The sequence below is a fragment of the Arachis hypogaea genome, chromosome 17 (assembly GCF_003086295.3).
Source record: "Arachis hypogaea cultivar Tifrunner chromosome 17, arahy.Tifrunner.gnm2.J5K5, whole genome shotgun sequence".
In the NCBI taxonomy this organism is placed as follows: Eukaryota; Viridiplantae; Streptophyta; class Magnoliopsida; order Fabales; family Fabaceae; genus Arachis; species Arachis hypogaea.
In genome coordinates this window covers 2,626,513-2,641,212 of record NC_092052.1, presented here as the reverse complement: position 1 = coordinate 2,641,212, position 14,700 = coordinate 2,626,513, and the positions used below count along the sequence as shown (strand labels likewise).

Sequence of the window (14,700 nt, the reverse complement as noted above, 5' to 3'; positions counted from 1 at the left end):
AAAAAAGCAAGAAAATAATTTGAAAGCATATATTTGTGTTAAGATATGTAATAAGAGACCGTGTTCTTAGATACAAACATTTGTATTTGTCTTCTGCTTTTAATTGTTATCCATTTGTTATTTTTTATAGTCTACTTCTCATCTCATTTACTTAATAGATAACGATTTGAATTATGATTATTTGGCATCTTGGCTAGCTAAAGGTAGCCAATCAAAATAATAAATCTGCATTTGATGCTAACTGCCAGCAAAAGTACACCAATAAACATTTTGTGTAAATGACAACTCTGTTAATTTTATTTAATTAAAGAGTTTTTTATCTTAAAAAAAATATACGTAAATTTGTAAAATTGTACCATATTGTGCAAGTTATTAAAGAAAATAGTTTTATGATAGTGTTTTTATTTTTCGATATGGTTTTTTATTTCAACTTTTAAATGCAAATTGAATTGAAATTTAATTATTAGAAATAATTCTTTTCTTTTGAGTTGGTATTTATATTTATTTAAATTTCATTCTCTAATTACTTTGCAGAGAGGTCAATAAACTTATGCAACAATTCATATGTAAAAGTATTTTAAGATAGCAACACATGTTGGTATAAATGTAATTTTAGAAAATCAATTATGATTAAAAAATTTATTGTCATATAATTTGTGTTGGAATATTTTTTTTATAGGACATTGAAAAAGTAAATATTTTTTAAATAATGTTATTTAAAATCACAATGAAGTGTAATTTATTAATAGGATATAATATATAATATATATATATATATATATATATATATATATATATTATTACCTTTTAAATTTATTTTTTACAATAAGATGATATATTTAAAAAATATAATTTATAATTTTTCAGATTTTAAGAATATTTAGTGTTAAAATTTTGTGTGTAAGTGACAATATTGATATCATATTTAACTTATGTACAAGAATATGCCTAAATAACAAAGATCATTCAGATTGGATTTAAGTTTACGATAATTAAATAGAATATATTAATGCATAATAATAATAATGTCTAATTCATCTAAAAAATAAGAAAAATTCAACGAAACGGATTTTAACAAATATTTTTTTTAAAAATGTTTTTTAGTCTAAACAACATTTAATCAAATAATTTTTAATATAAATATTTTATTTAAGATGGTACAAATTGTAAAAGTTTTTCGATGTAGTATAAATTAATTTTCAAAGATAGAATTTTAAGATTTTATTTATAAAAGAAATAACTACTCGTTTAGGTTGGTAAAATAAATAATTAAATGTCATTTAACTCACAATATACTTATGAAATAATTGTAACTCATGAATACGAAAAATTGTAACAAATTATTTATATATATAATAAGTTAAATTTAAATGTTAATAAAAATTATGAATTATCAAATAGGCAGAGACTCGAAGAACATATAAAGATTGAATCGCATTAAAATTATTTGCTTTTCGCTGCTCCACTATTTTTTTTATAGTTATTAGTTTTTTGTTGTTAATAATATAATCCTTCTTATATAATAAAAAAAATGATATTTGATCTCATATCTAATTGTTTATTGTTTTTAACTTTTTTAATTTTAAGATTTGTGTATGTGATGACGATGATTTATATTATTACTATTAAAATAGGTAGTGTTTTTATTTTTCTATTTTTAGATATATATAAAAATCCTCTACTGAATAATTAAACAAATAAATAAAATTTACTATCTTATTTATTATCATGACAAATAATAGATTAAATATTTTTTTATTTTATTCAAATTTTTGATGATAAAAGACATATTACAATGAAAGATATGATATACTTAAAAATAATAATTATTAATATTAATAAATAAGTATCAATAAATTTATAAAGGAATAGTATTTAGTCTGGGCATAGCCCGAATTTTATACTAATATATCTAAACAGATATCAACTTTAGAAAAATGAAATTTTAATTATATATCGTTGGATTTAGCATGGGATTATTTGATAGTAAATTTTTTTTTATTTAAAAAACCTAAATTCATCAAATAAATTTTTTGTTGGTGTCGGAACCAATTTTTTCCGTTAAAATAAACAACTCGCACACACCCTTTAAAAAAAAAAAAAAACCAATACCCCAAGCACTACACTTAGATTTATTGGATTTGTTGCTAAAATATCAATATTAAACTCAAAACTTTTGACAGATAAGCAATAAGCAATAACTCGTACAAAAGAAAGAATTAATTACATTTTTCGTATAATCTCATCTCTTCTTCTATTATGGATAGACTAATTTTTTTTCAATGATTTTGAATTTGTTTTATTTAAAATTTTTTAATAATATTTATATATTAGTGGTCGATCAATTGAATTACAAAATTTTTCATAAAAATAATATTTTTTAAAATTCAATACTAGTTTTTTTTTTCAATTGCAAAATCTGTAGTTGTTTAATAAATAAACAGTTTCTAAAAAGATTTCCTAATAATAATAAAAAGAGATTTTCTTTGTCGGATAATATCCGACAGTAACTAGCGTTTTCCTGTAGTATCAACGCCGCAAGCTGGCTCACGCACTCCTCAAAGACGCAGCCTCGAGCCTTCCACCCTCGTCGTCGCCGCTGGTGGTTCGCCTCTTGTTCGTGTCTGCCTCTGCTTGCCTCTTGTTTGTCCTGACCTCTGTTCCCCTCTTGTTTGTCGTCTGCCTCTGCTCGCGTCTAGTTCGCCGTCACGATTTGCCTCTAATAAGGTGATGTGCAGTAGATTATTAGCTCATTGTTTATTCTGTGAAATTTTGTAGAATATTTTTAAAGTTCTGACGTCATTAATATCTCAGTCCCAATACTCCTTACCAAACGCTACCTTAAGAAATTGAATATGGGTCCTATTAGAATAGGTTGTGGCCGCAAAGAGATAGACATTTGCATTCGGAAAGGGAACCATAGCAGCTGATAAAGGTAGCTGGTGGAGAAGAGCTGGGCTAAGAGCTGGGGCCTTAACAAAAAAGCTGCTGGAGCGACGAGTGTGACATTTGGCTTCCCCGAGAATAACCCTGTGAAAGGCACTCCGCGGGAATGGGGTAATATCACTACTTTCAGAGATGGGAGTGAGAGTTGGGATGAGCTTTGTAGCGATGTGGGGAGTCATGCCCCTCCTTTGAATGCCTTGGACCCAATTCAATCGGTCCTTCAAGTTTACCCTTTTAGTCGCCCTCTGACCCTTCAAGAGTCACATCATCTCATCGAACTCCGTCTTTAACGTATTCATCCTTTCCTCCAAGGCAGCGCTAAAAAGAAAGCTCAAAAGCTTAGAACAAGGCTCTGTGCCAAATTGTAAGAACCAAAATAGAAACTAGAAGAGTAGATAAATTAGGATTCACCCTGATGAGTCTAGATTCAGCAACAATCCACAGAATAGGCCCTATAGCTATAGCAACCCACTCTCCAGCCAATTCCAAATTCAGTCGCCTCCTTCCTACCTTACACCCTCTTTCCCGATAGCAATTACACGCCATGCCAACACCCAGGTTAGCAGGATTCCCCTTCTCTCAATGTCTCCCAAGACCCAAGTATCAATACTCGAGACCCACTCAATTTTCCCAATTTTCCACCTCTGATTTCTTCTAATTTCCAAAATTGTCCCGACCTTTTGCGCCTATATATCCATCACTGTAGGGTATTTATCTGTGTTTTAAAATGGGGTACAACAGCGCATGGCGATATGCTTGAGTTTGTTCGTTCCTTTCTTTTTTGTTCTTTTCTTCAATTTACATTAGGTTCATTATGTCTACTTCAAGACAACCAATATTTTTTGTGAGTTTTAGTATTTGACTTGTGCCATAATTGGCATTTTAAGTTCTATGTCTAATATTTTTTGGTGTGTTATGACTTGATGTTATGTTTATTGTTAAATTTGCTGAATTAATTGCCATGTCTTGTCAGTAGATAATTTGTATATTAATTAGTTTCTATAATTATTACATGTGCAGTTTTTCTTCTTTTTTGTGCATACATGTATTTTTTAGGCCATCTGCCATTTCCTGCAATGCAATACGCCATAATCCGGCATATTTTGGCTCTCAGTGATGACTCGCCATCAACAATAAAAAACTATGATTTATCATCCGAAGCTATTAGATGCTTGTTTGCGAAGTAGTTAAGTTACAAATTAAAAAATTGCTTGAGTCTTAATGATTATAATTTTCTTTTGATGTCATGTTTTTTTTAACTTAGGTAGAAAGAGCACGCCATGTCTTTAACACTTGAAAATGGTGACTTTTATTACAATTACGAGCAAGGGTCTAGTGATACCACATTAGGAGAAGTGGATTTTCAGATCTGCCTTCCTTTCTTCCATACCGGGTGACGGGTCCGTCAATTTTCTGAAAACAATGACCATGATAATTAAGGCGTTGGTTTGGAAAGACAACTAGAATGTACTATTTACGACAAGAATATTTTCTTGAGAATTGAATTTCCTAGATTCCTCACAAAAAAGGATCATTTCAGATTGCTACGAATTGAATTTAGCTTCTTGGCTAAAGACCAAATCAATTCTGAAGGATAATTGGGGATGCAAGTAGTTGGTGGAAAACAATCAAAAGAAGATTTCATGTTGATCTTTAAACCTATTTTTGAAGGTTTAAAGAAATTGCATCTCCAGAGACAATATCATGGGAATTTAACTTTGACATATGGCATCAAAGTTAAAAAGTGCGATACACAAGTATGTGTATTCTCACCGATATGGTGGAGCAAGATGACGTGCTGATTTGGATAGGATGCTATCTACTGATGTCCAAATGTTGCAGCTCATCATAGAGCAAGTTGTGAAATTCCCAAACAACAATTATTGTATACCTGCAGAGGTTGACGAGTTATGCTTCCGTCAACTCGAGCTCCATACGAGGTATTTTCTTTTTTTTTTTCCTCTAATAAGTTTAAATGATGTGATACCGTGTTTAGGAGGGCATTTTCGTTCCTTCGTTCTTAATTCCCTTATTATGAGAGAAACCCTTAACTTGAAATAACTTCCATGTAGGCAATACGCCCTAAGAATCGAATGGGCTCTGGATCCGGTTCTCTTCTGGAATGTAAACAGAAGAATAAACTTTTTGGAAGCACTCCAATGGCTGTTTTATCCTCACGGAACAACACACCGAATGACGAGATTATACTTTGTTCTCAATTCGGAAATGGGATTATAATCATAACGATGATGTTTAACTGAAGTCTACAAGAAGAGCATACGCAGCAAAGCTAAGATTTTTGACGACGACTATAGTGTACTCACATTTATCGGAACTGCATCCAGCATGGAACTTTAATAAAGGAAGAGGTAATTAAAATTTTGAATATGTTTCTCTATGTAGGTTACTTTTTTCATATTGATTAATTCTTTTGCAGGCGAATTCTCCTGAGAACTTCACGAAATTTATGAGATATATAATCTTTACTTCCAAGTATAGAGACAGATGCTATTTTAGCGCTTGAAAATCCCTCTGGAAGGTTAGTAATCTAAATGCTGTTCAATTTGTACTTCTCTCTTTTTTTTTTTTTTTGCTTATTTTTAATTATTATTTTTCAGGATGAAAGTCTTAGTGTGGTCATTAGCATATCAAATCGACTTAGTCACATAGAGGATATGTGAAAAAGGTTAGATTCATGTCTACTTGTGTGTTTAGTTTTGCTAATTGATGAGCTACTTCTCCATTTCATAAAGACAAGAATGCATTTGTTCACTCTATATTCATTGATCTGATTTATTATAATTGCAACATAAAAAAATATCATCTATATCCGCCTGAAATTATACTACCAAGATTGAGCTTACTGTAGAAGAATCACTGGATATGGAGTGAAAGGTCAGTGTCCCATTTTAATTATAAAATGCATGGAAACATTTATCCAAGTTGTATCAATAAATGCCTAAGTCTTTCCATCTCAACTCTACAAATGCAAACTAACAGAGTTATTTTTAAGGCTGATGAATGAAATCTGAAACAAAAGTTGCAATAACATTAACGTAAACCTTGGTGCAATTATGCCGTAATAGCTTTCAAGTGATCAATCTGTCATGGACATAGTATTATTTGACATTAGAGTAGCCATGATTTTGTTGTTTTAATTTCTAAATAAACAAAACGAAGTGACCAACTATTTGAGTTCGTAATTCTGAAATTTCCATAACTTTCCTTTAAATTTGTGTCTCCTGCGAACTTATGCAGATTTATGCAAATGTGCTTGCCGAAGAAGTTGTTGCAAAGGAAAATCCAAGAGGATTTTTAAAAGAAAAACCTTAGAATTTCTAGTTTGTTCTTGGGAATCTCATCTGGGACAAGTTCCAAAAACCCAAACTCCAATTAAGATCTGCAGAGTGCCTAGTACTTATTATTAATTTGCACTTAGTGACCTGTTTTGAAGTTTTAATAGCAGTGAACTCCTTTAATTTTTAAGCAGATTGTGTTTATTATTCATGAACAATCGTTTCTGAATTTTAAATTACGAGTTTATATTTATTGTTGTTATTATTTGGATTAGAAATTAAATTAAAATATTAATCAATCAGTACTCGGGTTGATAATGTTAACATAAAAGCAGCCAATAATGGATGAATGCTGTGATAGAAAGTTGACAATGGTGATTATATAGGATATTATAATTGTAATTAGAAAAATGATATTGCCACTCCTATTTTTAGTGATGTCATTTCACACATGATGCCACATGATTTTTTTGCATTGTATATTTGTATAATTTATATAAAAAAATGATATTATCAAAATAAATCATAATATTCATTCTCTAATCATTATTCTTTTTTCTGTACAAAATTAAACTTATTTTATTTTCCTATGATTAACTCTTCTTTTGAATTTAGAGACATTTTGGCCAACAATCAATTTGAAAAGCTACTAATTTGCATTATTACATATGAGTTGGCAGCTTGCCATAGAAAATGTTAGGAAATAATACTTTTAGCATAAAAAATGGATTTTCTAGTATTAATTTAAATATGTAAAATATAAATAGGAAAAAATGTTAATCATTCCAGCATCTCTGGTATTTACTTTATAGTCTCTACTATATTCTTCGTTAATATGTTATCTTCTTTCTTCTATGTGTACATTCATGATGAATATATTAGCAAGTAGCAACCCAAATTACAATAGGAAATCTATTCTATAAAGAAACGCACACAATCAAAATATGTTCTTAATGTTCATCATGATCTTCAAAGTGTTCTTGGTGTTCATCTTGATATTCAAAGTGTATGCATTATTTATTTGATCTTAAATTTTTATGCATTGTTTCATTTGTTGTTTTTCTCTCTCCTCATTAAAAATTCAAAAGTAAAAAAAAAAAAATATCGTTTCCTTATTCTTTTCAAAATTTTCGAAATTTGAGTTGACTTGGTCAAAAATTTTTAAAATTTAGTTGTTTCCTGTTAGTCAAGTCAAAATTTCAATTTAAAAACTTTATCTTTCAAATCTTTTTCAAAAACAATTCTTTTTCATTTTTTTTTATGATTTTCGAATTTCATTCTTAAAATTTTTCAAAATCTTTTTCATTTTCTTTTAATATTTTCGAAAATTTTAAAACTAATTTTTCAAAAATCTTTTTCTTATTTTATTTCATATTTTCGAAAACTTTACTAACAATTAATGTTTTGATTCAAAAATTTCAAGTTTGTTACTTTCTTGTTAAGAAAGGTTCAATCTTTAAGTTCTAGAATCATATCTTTTAGTTTCTTGTTAGTCAAGTCATCAACTTTAATTTTAAAAGCAAATCCTTTTAATTTCTTTTTCAATTCTTTTTCAAAATAAGTTTCAATCATATCTTTTTAAATTTAATTTCAAATCTTTTCTAACTTCTTATTTTTTCAAAATTTATTTTCAAATCTTTTCAACTAACTACTTGACTTGTTTGTTTTAATTTTAAAAAGTTTACTATTTCTTATCTTTTCAAAACCACCTAACTACTTTTCCACTTCTCATTTCGAAAATCACTAACCACTTTTTTAAAAATCTTTTTAATTAACTAATTGTTTTAGTTTTTAATTTTCTTATATTTCTTTTTCAAATTTTCGAAACTAACTTAATAAACAAAATAAAAACAAAATATTTTCCCTTTTTTCTTCTATTATTCGAATTCTCTCTCTCCTCTCTCTTTCTATTTATTTCATTTATTTACTAACACTTCTCTTCTCATAATTCGAACCCCCCTCTCTCTGTGTTCGAATTCTTCTTCTTCTTTCTTCATTCTTATTCTTTTATTCATCTACTCACATAAAGGAATCTCTATACTGTGACATAGAGGATTCCTCTTCTTTTCTTTTCTCTTCTTTTTCGTATGAGCAGGAACAGGAATAAAGACGTTCTTGTTGAAGTTGATCCTGAACCTGAAAGGACTCTAAAGAAGAAGCTAAGAGAAAACAAAGCACAACACTCCGAAGAGGACCTAACACAAATTTTCGAAAAAGAAGCAGAGAAAACAGACATGGCAGCCGAACCTGTCAACAATGGTGGAGATGCAAGGAAGATGCTTGGTGACTTTACTGCACTAACTTCCAACTTCTATGGAAGAAGCATCTCAATTCCTGCAATTGGAGCAAACAACTTTGAGCTTAAGCCTCAATTAGTTTCTCTAATGCAGCAGAATTGCAAGTTTCATGGACTTCCATTGGAAGATCCTCATCAGTTCTTAGCTGAATTCTTGCAAATCTGTGACACTGTTAAGACCAATGGGGTTGATCCCGAGGTCTACAAACTTATGCTTTCCCCTTTGCTGTAAGAGACAGAGCTAGGATATGGTTGGACTCACAACCTAGGGAAAGCCTGAACTCTTGGAAAAAGTTGGTCAATGCTTTCTTGGCCAAATTCTTTCCACCTCAAAAGATGAGCAAGCTCAGAGTGGAAGTCCAAACCTTCAGACAGAAGGAAGGTGAATCCTTCTATGAAGCTTGGGAAAGATACAAGCAATTGATCAGAAGGTGTCCTTCTGACATGCTTTCAGAATGGAGCATCTTATGTATATTCTATGATGGTCTGTCTGAATTGTCCAAGATGTCATTGGACCGCTCTGCTGGTGGATCTCTTCATCTGAAGAAAACCCCTACAGAAGCCCAGGAACTCATTGAGATGGTTGCAAATAACCAATTCATGTACACTTCTGAAAGAAATCCTGTGAATAATGGGATGACTCAAAAGAAAAGAGTTCTTGAGATTGATACTCTGAATGCCATATTGGCTCAGAACAAAATATTGACTCAACAAGTCAATATGATTTCTCAGAATCTAACTGGATTGCAAGCTGCATCCGGCAATACTAAAGAAGCCTCATCTGAAGGAGAAAATTATAACCCTGAGAATCCTGCAATGGAAGAGGTGAATTACATGGAGAATTGATGACAAGTCATTATATGCCTACTTTTCAAGCTAATTTCACTTGTTTCATTAGTTTTTATGCACTTTCTTACATTGTAAGTTAGTAATTTGGAGTGGAATTGCATGGTTTATTTGAATCAATCAACCACCCTTTAATTGGCATAAAATCATGAGGTTTAAGCTTGAATTAATTGAATTTTATATGAATTTTAAACCTTGTGAATTTGTTGATACTTTGATAGGTTGTTTTGATTACTTGTAGGTGAAGAAATTGAAGAAATAAAGAAAAGCATGGCCTAAGGAATGAAAAGCGTAGCAACACTCAAGAACAAGAGCCCAAAGCTCTTGCAAGAGCGCTACATTAAAGACAAAGGAAATCGGAAAGCCAAAGCTAGGCTCTCCACCAAGAACCGAGCACTACACTTGAAGGGAGACAAGGCAAATTTTCAAAGCTAGGCTCTTGCCCAAGAGCTTTATCGGGCTCTCCTGGGAGGAAATTCAAGGAAAATGTGTCTGTGAGCGTCTAGCCTATGGCATCTTTGTGTTGTTTCAGCACTTGGATAAGTTCTTCTTCTTGCTGCTCGCTCAAGCTTGAGTTGATGATCACAGGGTAAGTGTTGTTCTCACCCAAATATGCATATTTCAAGCTTGGAGGTAGGGTCTTCAGCTCCAGTTTAGGTATCTCTCTTTGATTACTGTCCTTGTGGTTTGTCATGATTGAACTCTCCATGGTTTCTTGTGGTAGTTCTCCATGTGGTATTTGTTGTTCCAATTCCATAGTTCCCCCACATTGCTCTTTTCCAAAACCCCTTGAACTATCTGTTCTATGGTGTCCACCATCATACATTCTCCTATTGATTCCTTGGGGTAGCTCATTGCCTTGAAGACATTGAAGACCATCTTCTCCTTATGTAATCTCAAGACTAGTTCCCCTTTTTGCACATCAATAATGGCTCCAGCAGTAGCTAAGAATGGCCTTCCTAGGATGATTGAAGTGTTAGCTTCTTCTTCTATATCCATCACTACAAAGTCAGCTGGGAAAATGAATTCCCCCACCTTTATTAATAAGTCCTCCACTACTCCATGTGGGAACTTGAATGTTCTGTCAGCCAGTTGGAGTGCCATTCTTGTTGGTTTGGCTTCCTCAATCCTCATTCTCCTCATCATGTTCAAGGACATGAGATTGATGCTAGCTTCCAAGTCGCACAGGGCCTTCTCAATGTTGATGTCCCCTATGATGCAGGGGATTTGAAAACTCCCTGGGTCTTTCATTTTCTGGGGGAGTTTCTTTTGTATGATAGCACTACACTCCTCTGTTAGCACAACAGTTTCTTTTTCTCTCCAGTTTCTTTTCTTATCATGAGTTCCTTCAAGAATTTGGCGTAGAGGGGCATTTGTTCCAACGCTTCAGCAAATGGTATATTGATTTGGAGCTTTTTGAAGATCTCCAAGAATCTGAAAAACTGGCTATCCTTCCCATCCTTCCTTAACCTTTGTGGATATGGTGCCTTTGCCACGTAAGGCTTCAAGACTGGCTTTGGTGAGGATGGACTAGGATTGTCTTCTTTCTTCTTACTTTCAGGCTTTTCTGCAGCCTCTTCTTCGTGGTTCTCCTGGCTTGGGGTTGCCTCTTCTACCACCTTTCCACTCCTAAGTGTGAAGAGGCCAACACCCTCCTTGCAGGTTGGGCATTGTTGCTCACTCCCTCTTCAAACACCTCAGCCTCCATGACTTGCAAAAAGCACAAACAAACCAAATGAAACATGGACATTCTAATGCTAGAATGTTGTTAGAGGGTTAGGTGACACAATGTGTCAAACAATTAATGTGCTTAGTAAAAATAAAAAGAAAAAGCTTAATCTAGACCACCAGCTTACTTAATCATTGTCAATCAATTTCAATCTCCGGCAACGGCGCCAAAAACTTGATGTGTGGAAAACGATCCAACACAAAACTCACCGGTAAGTGCACCGGGTCGCATCAAGTAATAATACTCACGGGAGTGAGGTCGATCCCACAGGGATTGAAGGATTGAGCAATTTTAGTTTAGTGGTTGATTTAGTCAAGCAAACAGAAGTTGATTTGAGTGATTTGTGTCTGACAAGAATTAAATTGCATGAAATTTAAAAGGAAAGGGGAATTGACAAGAATTTAAAGTGCATAATAAGTAAATGGGCTGAATCTTAAAGAACAAGTAAAGTAAATAGCAGAAACTTAGAACGCAAGAAATGTAAATTGCAGAAGCTTAGAGTGCAAGAAAGGTAAATTGCTTGAATCGTAAATGGGTCAGGGAGCAGGGATTGCAGAAATTAAACAAGGGAAAGTAAATTGCAACAAGCAGAGGAGTAAAAGATGAATTGAGTTGAAGTAGATCTCAAACAGAAAAGTAAATCAGCTTGAAGAAGCATTCAGCAAATGAACTAAAGAGAAAATGCATATCTCAGGGGTCAAGAGACTAGAAAACCAAGTCTAGATCTCACTGCCTTCTTTGATCTAATTCAAAAATCAATTGCATGAGAATTAAAGATCAAACAGTAGAAGAAGTAAACTCAAATCTCAATTTCTCAAATGGTGCAGTAAAATGAAAACAGAGAGAGATCTCAAGGTGAGATTGAGACAAAATTTCCTCAATTTTCAACACCCAAGACTCAAGCAAAGTATGTAGAAAAGAAAACAAGAAAACCCAGAGGAAGAGAATTCAATCTCCTTCCCAATTCTCCAGAAAACTCTAAATCTCAATAGCAACAATGAAAAATCAAAGTGAGCTCTCCACCAAAAGTCCAGTGAAAAATTCTAAAGAAAAGCTCCCCTCTGTAAGTCAAGTAAAAATTCTAAAAGAAAAGCTCTCCTAAAACTTAAATACTAAGCTATTTATACACTCTCTTCTAATGATCATTAAGCCTTGAATTTGGGCCTTTGGCCTTGATGGAATTGGGTTGAAGATAGTCTCTGTTGATTGCTTTTTGTCTTGAGAAGAAATCCGTTTGCACTTTGGACTTTGGGATCATTCACGTTTGAGTCAACGTTTGAGGCAAACGTTGACTCAAACGTCTTCGTGTGATGGCGTTATGCAGAACGGGTGGTTGCTGTCACTCACGTTTAAGTTTACGTTTGAGGTCAAACGTGAGCTCAAGCGTGATCCTCCCCAAGGCAATCATCAGCTAACGTTTGACCTCACGTTTGAGGAAAACGTTGGCGCAAACGTGGCTCCTCCTCCAGGGTATTCTTAAGCCAACGTTTGACCTCACGTTTGAGGCAAACGTTGGCGCAAACGTTGAGCTCCTCCAGGGTGGCTATACTGTCATTCACGTTTGAGTTCACGTTTGAGGCAAACATGAACTCAAACGTGATCTTCTCAATGCTGCCTTTATTTCCATTCCTGCCATCCCCTTTCTTCAACCTTCCTCCATGCCTTTTGTTCACCTATCATCAATCAACAAATGTATCAAAGCTATGCTAAAATTATGAGACTTCTTCTTATCCTTGACATATAAGCAATTATAGCATAAAACCTCATGAAAATACATCAATTCACTCATGGTTGACTGAATCCAAGTACACATGAATTTTTACCCAAATGGCTTACTTGTAACTCAAGAAAGTGCATAAAACCCAATGAAAACAAAGAAATAGACTAGTAAAACTAGGCTAAGATGCCATGGCATCAAGGTGAACAATCATGCCAGAGGAGGTGCAGCCAACCCTGCTGGACAAGAGAGGAGAGTTCTAGGATCTTACATCAATCCAAACCTAGGAAACTGTGGTAGCAGCATTCAAAAGCCAACCATCCATGTTAACAATTTTGAATTAAAGCCACAGCTTATCACACTGGTTCAAAACAATTATTCTTTTGGAGGAAGTGCCCAGGAAGATCCTAATCAGCATCTCACTACATTCTTAAGGATCTGTGACACAGTAAAGTCAAATGGAGTTCACCCTGATGCCTATAGGTTGCTTTTGTTCCCCTTCTCCCTAAGGGAGAAAGCATCCAAGTGGCTAGAATCATTTCCGAAGGAGAGCCTCACAACTTGGGAAGATGTAGTCAACAAATTCTTGGCAAGGTTCTATCCTCCACAAAGAGTCAATAGGCTGAGAGCAGAGGTTCAGACATTCAGACAGCAGGATGGTGAAACCTTATATGAAGCCTGGGAGAGATTCAAAGATTTGACAAGGAAATGCTCCCCTGATATGTTCAATGAATGGGTACAATTGCATATCTTTTATGAAGGACTGTCATATGAATCCAAGAAAGCTATAGACCACTCTTCTGGAGGCTCCCTTAACAAGAAGAAGACCATTGAAGAAGCCATTGATGTCATAGAAATAGTGGTTGACAATGAGTATTTTTATACCTCTGAGAGAAGCAACAACAGAGGAGTCATGGAGCTGAACAACATGGATGTAATTTTGGCTCAGAACAAGTTGATTGCCAAGCAATTGACGGATCTCACAAAGAAGATGGAGGCAAGCCAAGTAGCAGCAATCCATACCCAATCATCAGCACAAGAAGAGTCAAATACAGAGGAAGAAGTAGTCAACTACATTGAAAATTCTGCAAGACAAGAGCATGACCCTTATTCCAAGACCTACAATCCTGGTTGGAACAACCACCCAAACTTTGAGTGGAAAAACCAACAAAATCAAAACCAAAATCACATACCTCACAATCCAAACCATTATAACAACTCCACTCACCAACACTCCAACCAAAGACCATATCAGACCACACAAAACAGTTATTCCCAACCACCATATCAAAATCAAAACAATCAGCCTCATCACCCCACTTCTAACCCACCTTCTGAGGACAGGTTTTCTAAGATCGAAGATATGCTTGGAAATCTTTGCAGGGAGTCTAAAGATATAAAAAAATTTCAAGGAGTTCACTACTCTTCAGAATGCAAGATATGAAGTTCAATTTGATTATAACATGAATGCTCAAACCAAGCTCAATTATGTGGTGGAACATCTACCTGGCTTGAACCCAACATTTCCGAGGTATGATCAATACTTTAAGGAGCAAAGTGAGTTGGAAATAGACAGAGTAATACGCCATGAAGACACAGTGGAAAGGACAATGAAAAATCTGGATTCTAGACTAAGTTAAAGGGAAAACAAAAAGGCAAGGGAGAAACTAGCAACCAAGCAGGAGAGAAAAAGAAGAAAGACAAGCAGGATAAAGAATGAAAGGTGGACTTGCTCCTTGTTTATCATATTCAATAAAGAAAAAACATGTCTATTTTAGTTGATAGTTAACTTTTAGCTAAAGTCATCTTGCATTATGTTGTGCTTAATTTAGCCATAAATGTGCTAGACTAGGTGTGAGTGTTTCACTTT

At 33.7% G+C, this 14,700-nt stretch overlaps 1 long non-coding RNA gene and 2 other non-coding genes across 3 annotated transcripts; 1 reads left to right on the top strand and 2 right to left on the bottom strand.

Annotated features, from left to right (window-relative positions):
* The first annotated feature begins 5,451 nt into the window (after positions 1–5,451).
* On the top strand, positions 5,452–6,350 carry LOC112766483 (uncharacterized). Its single transcript, XR_003184395.3, has 3 exons — positions 5,452–5,485; positions 5,565–5,632; positions 6,205–6,350. It is a non-coding gene; the product is annotated as an uncharacterized lncRNA (long non-coding RNA).
* A 2,530-nt stretch (positions 6,351–8,880) lies between these two features.
* On the bottom strand, positions 8,881–8,984 carry LOC112768673 (small nucleolar RNA R71). The gene has a single exon (XR_003186074.1). It is a non-coding gene; the product is annotated as a small nucleolar RNA R71 (small nucleolar RNA).
* Positions 8,985–13,449: 4,465 nt separating this feature from the next.
* Positions 13,450–13,556, bottom strand: LOC112768766 (small nucleolar RNA R71). Its single transcript, XR_003186157.1, has one exon. It is a non-coding gene; the product is annotated as a small nucleolar RNA R71 (small nucleolar RNA).
* Between the last annotated feature and the right edge of the window lie 1,144 nt (positions 13,557–14,700).